Source organism: Simochromis diagramma, unplaced genomic scaffold (assembly GCF_900408965.1).
Source record: "Simochromis diagramma unplaced genomic scaffold, fSimDia1.1 OVJJ01000216.1, whole genome shotgun sequence".
Taxonomy (NCBI): Eukaryota; Metazoa; Chordata; class Actinopteri; order Cichliformes; family Cichlidae; genus Simochromis; species Simochromis diagramma.
This window is the reverse complement of record NW_024386883.1, coordinates 4,481,135-4,490,809: the sequence shown is the minus strand read 5'-3', so window position 1 is coordinate 4,490,809 and position 9,675 is coordinate 4,481,135. Positions and strand designations below refer to the sequence as shown.

The window sequence follows — 9,675 nt, the reverse complement described above, 5'->3', positions numbered from 1 at the left end:
GACACCCAAGCTTTTCACAGAGGGAGAGATAGGGACCAGCGAGTTATTGATGGTGAGAGAGAAATTGTTAATTCTGGATAGCAGTCGTTTAGTGCCAACCAGAAGAAGTTCCGATTTATTGCTGTTGAGTTTAAGAAAGTTGGAGGAGAACCAAGAATTAAGTTCAGCTAGACAGAGGATGAGGGAGGGTGGAGGAAGAGTAGAGTCAGGTTTGGTAGAGAGATAGAGCTGGGTGTCATCGGCGTAGCAGTGGAACTGAATATTATATTTACGAAATGATGAGCAAACACCTCTCTTTACCACATCTGCATAAGACACTGCGGCTGTCTGAACGCTGAGCTGCACTTCTGGACTGGGAATACTTGTAACAGACACCTTTACCTGCTCACCGGTCTGAGAAACATTTACCTGTTCCTTCTGCTTTTGCCATCTAAGCTTCTGGGACTGTGACCTTTGACCTTTCCTTGGCATTTTGTGCAAGTACAAACTGGAGCTTATATGTATTTAAACACAAATGTATACAAAAATCAACCTGTAAACACTGAAAAACTCCTCAAGTTTCTATTAAATGGATAAATGTAAAACTATACAAATGGTAAAGTGTTCTTATAACTGTTTAATAGATGTAAAAGGCTGACTTAAATACAAACTCAATATAAAAGTTATTGAAAGATCTTTAAAAACAGTTTTATTGTAGCTTTTTCAAAAACTGTATATTATACTTTTTTTTTAACCAGACTGGTTAATGAATAGGTCTATACTTCTGTGAAGTAATATGCTCAAGAAATCTCAACAATCAACAGGCTATAATAAAACTCTTAGCTTTGAAGTAGACTTTGTGTAAATCTTTCAGATATCTAAAATTGAAATCAAATATATGGAGCTTTGGTGGTGTGGTGATAAGATGACAGGTGATGAGGATTCTTCAGCTGGATGTTCTGCAGCAGTCAGGAAACAGGAAGTCTGGGTCCTCAGGGCAGCTTCTCGATGACAATTGTAACTGAATACTTACACTGAGTAACAGAAATGGGTTTGTCCTTAAATAATAATAGTTTAAACTTACTGTAGTCAAATGTTATAGCCAGTGAAACAGACTTGAAAAATATATTTGAATCTAATTTAATATTTATCTAAATAGAGAAGTCTGAATGTATATATTACAAAATGACCAGATTGTCTTATTACAAATAAACCTTTAAGAGGTGTATATTTTATATAATTTCTCAAAGTAATTGCACCTGTAAGCCAAACAGCCAATCAATGTTTATTCCAAAGTGTAATGCAAAATTAAAATGACAAATGTAGGGCTGTGTAAGTAGTTTCTACAATAACTTCTACTGTACTGTAATTCTACTACTGTAATTTTAACTTTCTACTTGTAATTTCCAGTAAAATGAGTGAATATGAGAGAGTTTAATGACAGGAAAGAAAGAGCAGTGAGAGCAGAGATCTCTCAGAATTCTGAAAACAGATCGTCGAAGTTGCGGTAACTTCAATTTCCAAAAACTTGGTTTCTTGTCAACCTTGGTTTGTTGTCAAACTTGGTTTCTTGTCAAACTAGGGCTTATGCTTGTCAAAATTAGATAGAGCACATGGCGGAGAAATGATAGAAGATAGAATCCCTTGTCAAAAAAGATGGAGCAGGGAGAGGGAGAGTGATAGGACAGACTGAATTTGCTTGTTAATGGCTTGTTAATGATAGAGGGAGAGGGTTTTCTGCAGCAGGTCACCTGTAAGACAGAAAGAAAGTGGAATTAGACACACTTCCAATAAACCTGGCTTTACCGTATTCTTCAGACTATATGGCACATTTAAAAGCCTTTAATTTTCTCAAAAATAGACAGTGCACCTTATGTATGGTTGTGCTTACTGATTTCAAACCACTTCTATGTGCTACACGGCACTCTGTTAAATCTGTCAAATGTTTTAGTATGACTTTGGTAAGCTACAAAGCAGCACCACTTGATGTATTGTCGGAGCATGGCTACCATAGTCAGCACCCTCGTAGAGTAATTCGTACTGTGCTTCAACATAATATGGTGTGTGTGTATAAGGGCCTGGCACCTGTTGAGAGCCATGCTTATGAAGCAGATTTCAAACTGATCAATCCACATTCATCAGTCCATAAATCCTGAAAAGTGAGTGTATTGTTCTGTATTTTATGTCTTACAACTGAACAATAAAAAAGACTTGTATGTGTAAAAAAGATTTGTGTGTGGACTCAAAAAAAGCGCCCCTCGACAGCCAAACCCATCTGTTCTCTGATTGGATTGTTACATTTGTAATTGACATGACATTGACCAATCAGATGAAGGGAAGAAAAATTGGGTCAAAATCCGTACTTGTAACTTGCAGGGGTTTTTTTTCTAAGTCCACACACAAATCTTTTTTACGCACACACAAATCTTTTTTACACACACAAATCTTTTTTACGCACACACAAATCTTTTTTACACACACAAATCTTTTTTACGCACACACAAATCTTTTTTACGCACACACAAATCTTTTTTACACATACAAATCTTTTTTACGCACACACAAATTCTTTTTACACATACAAATCTTTTTTACGCACACACAAATCTTTTTTACACATACAAATCTTTTTACACATACAAATCTTTTTTACGCACACACAAATCTTTTTTACACATACAAATCTTTTTTACGCACACAAAAATCTTTTTTACACATACAAATCTTTTTTACGCACACACAAATTCTTTTTACACATACAAATCTTTTTTACGCACACACAAATCTTTTTTACACATACAAATCTTTTTTACAAGTACCAAATATTTATTACCACATTTTGAGCCCATACCTATACAGCAGTTTCTACATTTTTCAGTCAAATATGGGGCATGTTTAATACACACTCCGCTAAATCTACAAAAAAAAATCTACAATAAACTGCATGGCCGATATTAGGGCCTAATTAAAAATGTAGTATGATGATAAGAGAGATCTGTAATTCTGTAAATGTTTACATAGACTTTTCTAGGATCTGATGATTGCCAAGAGCTGTGCTGACTCACTGCACTAAACTGAATCTCCTATAATGAGAAACATTTCCCAGCACTGCACCTCAGACAAACCTTTACTTACCAGACTGAGACGATCAGATCAGCAGTCTAGAGAAAGGAAACAATTCATCAGATCACTGTTTGATGATTCAGACTGTTGAGCCTCTTCACACACAATCCAATTTACTGTGACATAAATTAACTAGTAAAATTCTCAATTTATTTAAGGCTTTATGAGCTTACTGTAGTCTAAAGAGGAGATAAATGAACTGCAGCGTCTCACATGGCTATAGCAAGTATAATAAAAGCATTCATTACTACAGAAATACAAAGAATAGCCACCAATATTTGTTGGCACAAGTGCAGGATATGCCAAATATTTCCTAAACAGAAGCTTTGTGGCTCCAACATTTTCTACAACAGGTCAGTACTTGTAAAGTGTGAAAACCAAAATTTTTAAAAACTTTTTGCCCATCAGTAAATGGAAACATATCACAAAAAGCAAAACTACTGTATGTAAATTGTCAGATATGCTATACAATGACAGTGTCATATTGCTTCAGTTATAATCACTGTTTACTTACCAGCAAAGGCAAAACCAAAGATCTGTTTCAATCTGTGTAACAAAAGATAAAGAACAAAAATACAGAATGAGACAACTCAAATCAGCATCACAGTCAATACTGCATCACTCTGTGTAGTCCAAAAGATTCAGTACACTTCTTTGTTTACCACAGCAACAAACAACTCACCTCTTTTTTCTACACGTTATTAAAGATTGCTGTCTTCATTAAGGTAAAGTGTGGTTTCATCCATTTGCAATAAGCCACACAAGTTTCTCAGTTATGTGATAGCTCTATTAGTTTGGTGCTATTAGATAACACAGTAGATTTAATAAGCAATGATTTGCTACACCTAGCTCTGCACACTTTATCAAATTCTGACATCACAATTTCAAAGCATGAACAATCATAAATGAAAGCTTGGATGATATTTTTGTAGGCTTCAACATTTGAGTTCGTCTGCATTCAAATTCTGCTTCCTAAAAATATTATCACCTGCACACAGTATCATTTAATATGCTGTTGTTTTAAATATCTACATATCATATTTATAATATTAATGGTGCACTGCTGCATTTTATTTATTTGAAGGTGGACTTTTTTATATTTCGTTAGTTTTTCACAAAGTGAGAAGTTAAACAGAGCTGCAGGTGTAGGTTTCATTTAAAAAAAAAAAAAAAAACCTGCACAAACAAGTGTTTGTTAAACAGTTCTTAAAATTTAACTAAAAAACTAAAATTACCTAATTAAAAAAAACTTCTTGTTAAGAGATGTTATTATTCTTATATTATGTGTTTCATCCTCACTCTCTCTCTCCCTTCTGTTAATTAACCCACAGCACAAAAACACGTTTTGGGACACAGCTAATGGCGGTAAAATGGCTCCTTTGAAGTTGCCGACCCTGCTGCTTCAGCAGCTAATCAGTGGTTCTAAAATGACGGCTCATTACCTCACAACCGAAAGAATAAGGCCGTTTTTAACTGACTGATTTGTGAAGAGGAGAACTAACTTCAGCTTCCCTAACAGACTCAGAAACACTAACACACCGAATGAACCAAATACAACACAATAACTGTAATAAACAATCAAATGAACCATATTAATTTCACACTGGGCCTATAGCAGCTAGGCTAGGCGTTAGCACTTAGGTTGTTAGGGCTAGCATACCAAACACTCCTTTTAAATAGTAAAATTACAACGTTTCATTAAAAAAGCAGCCATTGTGTTACTTTAACATGACTAATACTTCGACTGGCTTCATAAGTCACTAACAAGTCGACTGCCTTTATAAGCCCACATCGTTTCTGGGACACCAGAAACGATGTGGGCTTCATAGATAATTGGCAAACCTTCTGGAGGAAACCTGGTCTTGTTAGGAGAGACGGCATCCATCCCACTTTGGATGGAGCAGCTCTCATTTCTAGAAATATGGACAAATTTATTAAACCCCCCAAAATATGACTATCCAGAGTTGGGACCAGGAAGCAGAGTTGCAGTCTTACACGCCTCTCTGCAGCTTCTCTCCTCCTGCTACCCCCCCAAAAACCCATCTCCATAGAGACTGTGTCAGCTTCCAAAAAGACAAAAAACAAACTAAAAACCAGCAACAAACAACTTAAACATAAACAATTACAAAGAAAGAACAATACAGTATCCACATCTGAACCAAAGAGTAAAACAGTGAAATGTGGATTATTAAATATTAGGTCTCTCTCCTCCAAGTCTCTGTTAGTACATGACTTAATAATTGATCAACAAATCGATTTACTCTGCCTTACAGAAACCTGGTTGCAGCAGGATGATTATGTTAGTTTAAATGAATCAACACCCCCGAGTCATTCTAACTACCAGAAATCTCGAAGCACAGGCCGAGGGGGCGGTGTGGCAGCAATTTTTCACACCAGCCTATCAATTAATGAAAGACCAAGACAGACTTTTAATTCATTTGAAAGCCTGATGCTTAACATTGTCCACCCCAGCTGTGAAACTCAGAAACCAGTCTTACTTGTTATCATCTATCGTCCACCTGGGCCTTACACAGAGTTTCTGTCTGATTTCTCAGACTTTATATCTAATTTAGTTCTGAGCTCAGATAAAATAATTATTGTGGGTGATTTTAACATCCATGTAGATGCTAAAAATGACAGCCTCAACATGGCATTTAATCTGTTATTAGACTCAATTGGCTTCTCTCAAAATGTAAAAGAACCCACCCACCACTTTAATCACACTCTAGATCTTGTTTTAACATATGGCGTAGAAACTGAACATTTAACAGTGTTTCCTGAAAACCCTCTCCTGTCTGATCATTTCCTGATAACATTTACTTTTACAATAATTGATTACACAGCGGTGAAGAGTAGACTTTATCAAAGTAGATGTCTTTCTGAAAGTGCTGTAACTAAGTTTAAGAATATAATCCACCCACTGTTATCATCTCCAATGCCCTGTACCAACATAGAGCAGAGCAGCTATCTGAACGCTACCCCAACAGAGGTCGATTATCTTGTTAATCATTTCACCTCCTCACTACGTACGACTCTGGATACTGTAGCTCCTGTGAAAACTAAGGCCTCAAATCAGAAGTACCTGACTCCGTGGTATAATTCTCAAACACGTACCCTAAAGCAGATGACTCGTAATCTGGAGAGGAAATGGCGTGTCACAAATCTAGAGGATCATCATTTAGCCTGGAGAAATAGTTTGCTGCTTTATAAGAAAGCCCTCCGCAAAGCCAGAACATCCTACTATTCGTCACTGATTGAAGTAAATAAGAACAACCCCAGGTTTCTCTTCAGCACTGTAGCCAGGCTGACAAAAAGTCAGAGCTCTTTTGAGCCAACCATCCCTTTAACGTTAACTAGTAATGACTTCATGAACTTCTTCACAAATAAAATTTTTATCATTAGAGAAAAAATTACCAGTAATCATCCCACAGATGTAATATTATCTACAGCTACTCTTAGTACTATTGATGTTAAGTTAGACTCTTTTTCTCCAATTGATCTTTCTGAGTTAACTTCAATAATTACTTCCTCCAAACCATCAACCTGTCTTTTAGACCCCATTCCTACAAAACTGCTCAAAGAAGTCCTGCCATTAATTAATTCTTCGATCTTAAATATGATCAACCTATCTCTAATGATCGGCTATGTAGCACAGGCCTTCAAGCTGGCTGTAGTTAAACCTTTACTCAAAAAGCCATCTCTAGACCCAGCAGTCTTAGCTAATTATAGGCCAATCTCCAACCTTCCTTTCATATCAAAAATCCTTGAAAGAGTAGTTGTCAAACAGCTAACAGATCATCTGCAGAGGAATGGTTTATTTGAAGAGTTTCAGTCAGGTTTCAGAGCTCAGCACAGCACAGAAACAGCTTTAGTGAAGGTTACAAATGATCTTCTTATGGCCTCTGACAGTGGACTCATCTCTGTGCTTGTCCTGCTAGACCTCAGTGCAGCGTTCGATACTGTCGACCATAATATCCTATTAGAGCGATTAGAACATGCTGTAGGTATTACAGGTACTGCACTGCAGTGGTTTGTATCATATCTATCTAATAGACTCCAGTTTGTGCATGTAAATGGAGAGTCCTCTTCACACACTGAGGTTAATTATGGAGTTCCACAGGGTTCAGTGCTAGGACCAATTCTGTTTACATTATACATGCTTCCCTTAGGCAGTATCATTAGAAGACATAGCATACATTTTCACTGCTATGCAGATGACACCCAGCTCTATCTGTCCATGAAGCCAGATGACACACACCAATTAATTAAACTGCAGGAATGTCTTAAAGACATAAAGACCTGGATGGCCGCTAACTTTCTGCTTCTTAATTCAGATAAAACTGAGGTTATTGTACTCGGCCCTGAAAATCTTAGAATTATGGTATCTAACCAGATTCTTACTCTGGATGGCATTACCTTGGCCTCCAGTAACGCGGTGAGGAACCTTGGAGTCATTTTTGACCAGGACATGTCCTTCAACGCACATATTAAACAAATATGTAAGACTGCTTTCTTCCATTTGCGCAACATCTCTAAAATTAGAAATATCCTGTCTCAGAGTGACGCTGAAAAACTAGTTCATGCATTTATTACTTCCAGGCTGGACTACTGTAATTCATTATTATCAGGATGTCCAAAAAACTCGCTGAAAAGCCTTCAACTAATCCAAAATGCTGCAGCAAGAGTCCTGACAGGGACTAGAAAGAGAGAGCATATTTCTCCTGTTTTGGCTTCCCTTCATTGGCTTCCTGTTAAATCCAGAATTGAATTCAAAATCCTGCTCCTCACATACAAGGTCTTAAATAATCAGGCCCCATCTTATCTTAATGACCTTGTAGTACCATATCACCCTATTAGAGCGCTTCGCTCTCGCTCTGCAGGCCTACTTGTTGTTCCTAGAGTATTTAAAAGTAGAATGGGAGGCAGAGCCTTCAGTTTTCAGGCCCCTCTTCTGTGGAACCAGCTTCCAGTTTGGATTTGGGAGACAGACACTATCTCTACTTTTAAGATTAGGCTTAAAACTTTCCTTTTTGCTAAAGCATATAGTTAGGGCTGGACCAGGTGACCCTGAATCCTCCCTTAGTTATGCTGCAATAGACGTAGGCTGCCGGGGGATTCCCATGATGCATTGAGTTTTTCCTTTCCAGTCACCTTTCTCACTCACTATGTATTAATAGACCTCTCTGCATTGAATCATATCTGTTATTAACCTCTGTCTCTCTTCCACAGCATGTCTTTATCCTGTCTTCCTTCTCTCACCCCAACCGGTCGCAGCAGATGGCCGCCCCTCCCTGAGCCTGGTTCTGCCGGAGGTTTCTTCCTGTTAAAAGGGAGTTTTTCCTTCCCACTGTCGCCAAAGTGCTTGCTCATAGGGGGTCATATGATTGTTGGGTTTTTCTCTGTATCTATGAAGCGCCTTGAGGCGACTTTTGTTATGATTTGGCGCTATATAAATAAAATTGAATTGAATTGAATTGAATTAACAACAACTGGGTAAATCCCTCATACAGCTTATAGACATTTCATTTCAGATAAGAGAGACAGAGAAGCAGCACTTACCGACACGGATTGAGCTGAGAGTGGACGGAGATTCAGGAGTCAGGCGGAGACGTAAAAAAAGAGGCATTCACGAGTAGTGGGAAAAGTGGGAAACTCCGCAATTACACAAAATTGGCATGGAAAACGTGAAAAATATATGTAAATTTAAATATTATTATACTAGATTTTCTTTGCAACAAAAAACAACTAGCAGAAATTTAATTCTATATATTTTAATAAATGTTTCAAATAGGATTCTTTGAATTTGAAATAATGGTTAAAAGACATAAATAAACACAAGGTCATTATGTTAAAATGTACTTTATTATGATAGATTTATTTAACTGACTGCAGTAATAAGAACAGTCTTCTCCTCAACACCAATACCAAGGAGCTGGTGTTGGTGTTCATGAAGCTTCAGCTTCAAAGCTGAAGCTGTCTGCTAAAACTAGCTGAAAAAGCTGAAAAGTTGCAGAAATTGTAAAAACTTTGCAGAAGCAAAGGAACTTTGCTAAAATGTAATAACTTAGCAGAACTGCAATATCTTAGAGGAAACATAATACTTGGCAGAAATACAATAGCATAGCAGAACTTAGCAGAAATATTGTAACTTACCAGAAACACAATAACCTCTCAAAAATACAAGAATTTAGGAGAAATAGTATAAGATAATAGAAATAAATATTTAGCCAGAAACACTTAAACATTACGGAAACACGATGATTTAGAAAAATAGTACAACATAGCAGAAATACTGTGATTTACCAGAGACACTGTGATGAACTATGAATATTGTAATTTTAAATCAATACTATGTTTTAGCACAAATAGTATAATTTGACAGAAATACTATCATTTGGCAGAAATACTATGTTTCAGCACAAATACTCTGGTTTAGCACAAATATTATAACATAGCAGAAATACAATTATATAGCAGAAATACTGTATTTAGCACAAGTACCAAAAAGTAGCAGAAATACTATGATTTAGCAGTAATACTATGATTGAGCAGAAGTACTAAGATGTAGTAAAA

The 9,675-nt window shown here is 36.7% G+C and overlaps 1 long non-coding RNA gene across 1 annotated transcript; it reads right to left on the bottom strand.

Annotated features, from left to right (window-relative positions):
• Window positions 1-596: 596 nt before the first annotated feature.
• LOC120734383 lies at window positions 597-4,864 on the bottom strand. The gene is made up of 3 exons (XR_005696002.1): window positions 3,617-4,864; window positions 3,115-3,140; window positions 597-1,730 (listed from the first exon to the last, which is right to left on the bottom strand). It is a non-coding gene; the product is annotated as an uncharacterized LOC120734383 (long non-coding RNA).
• Window positions 4,865-9,675: the final 4,811 nt, after the last annotated feature.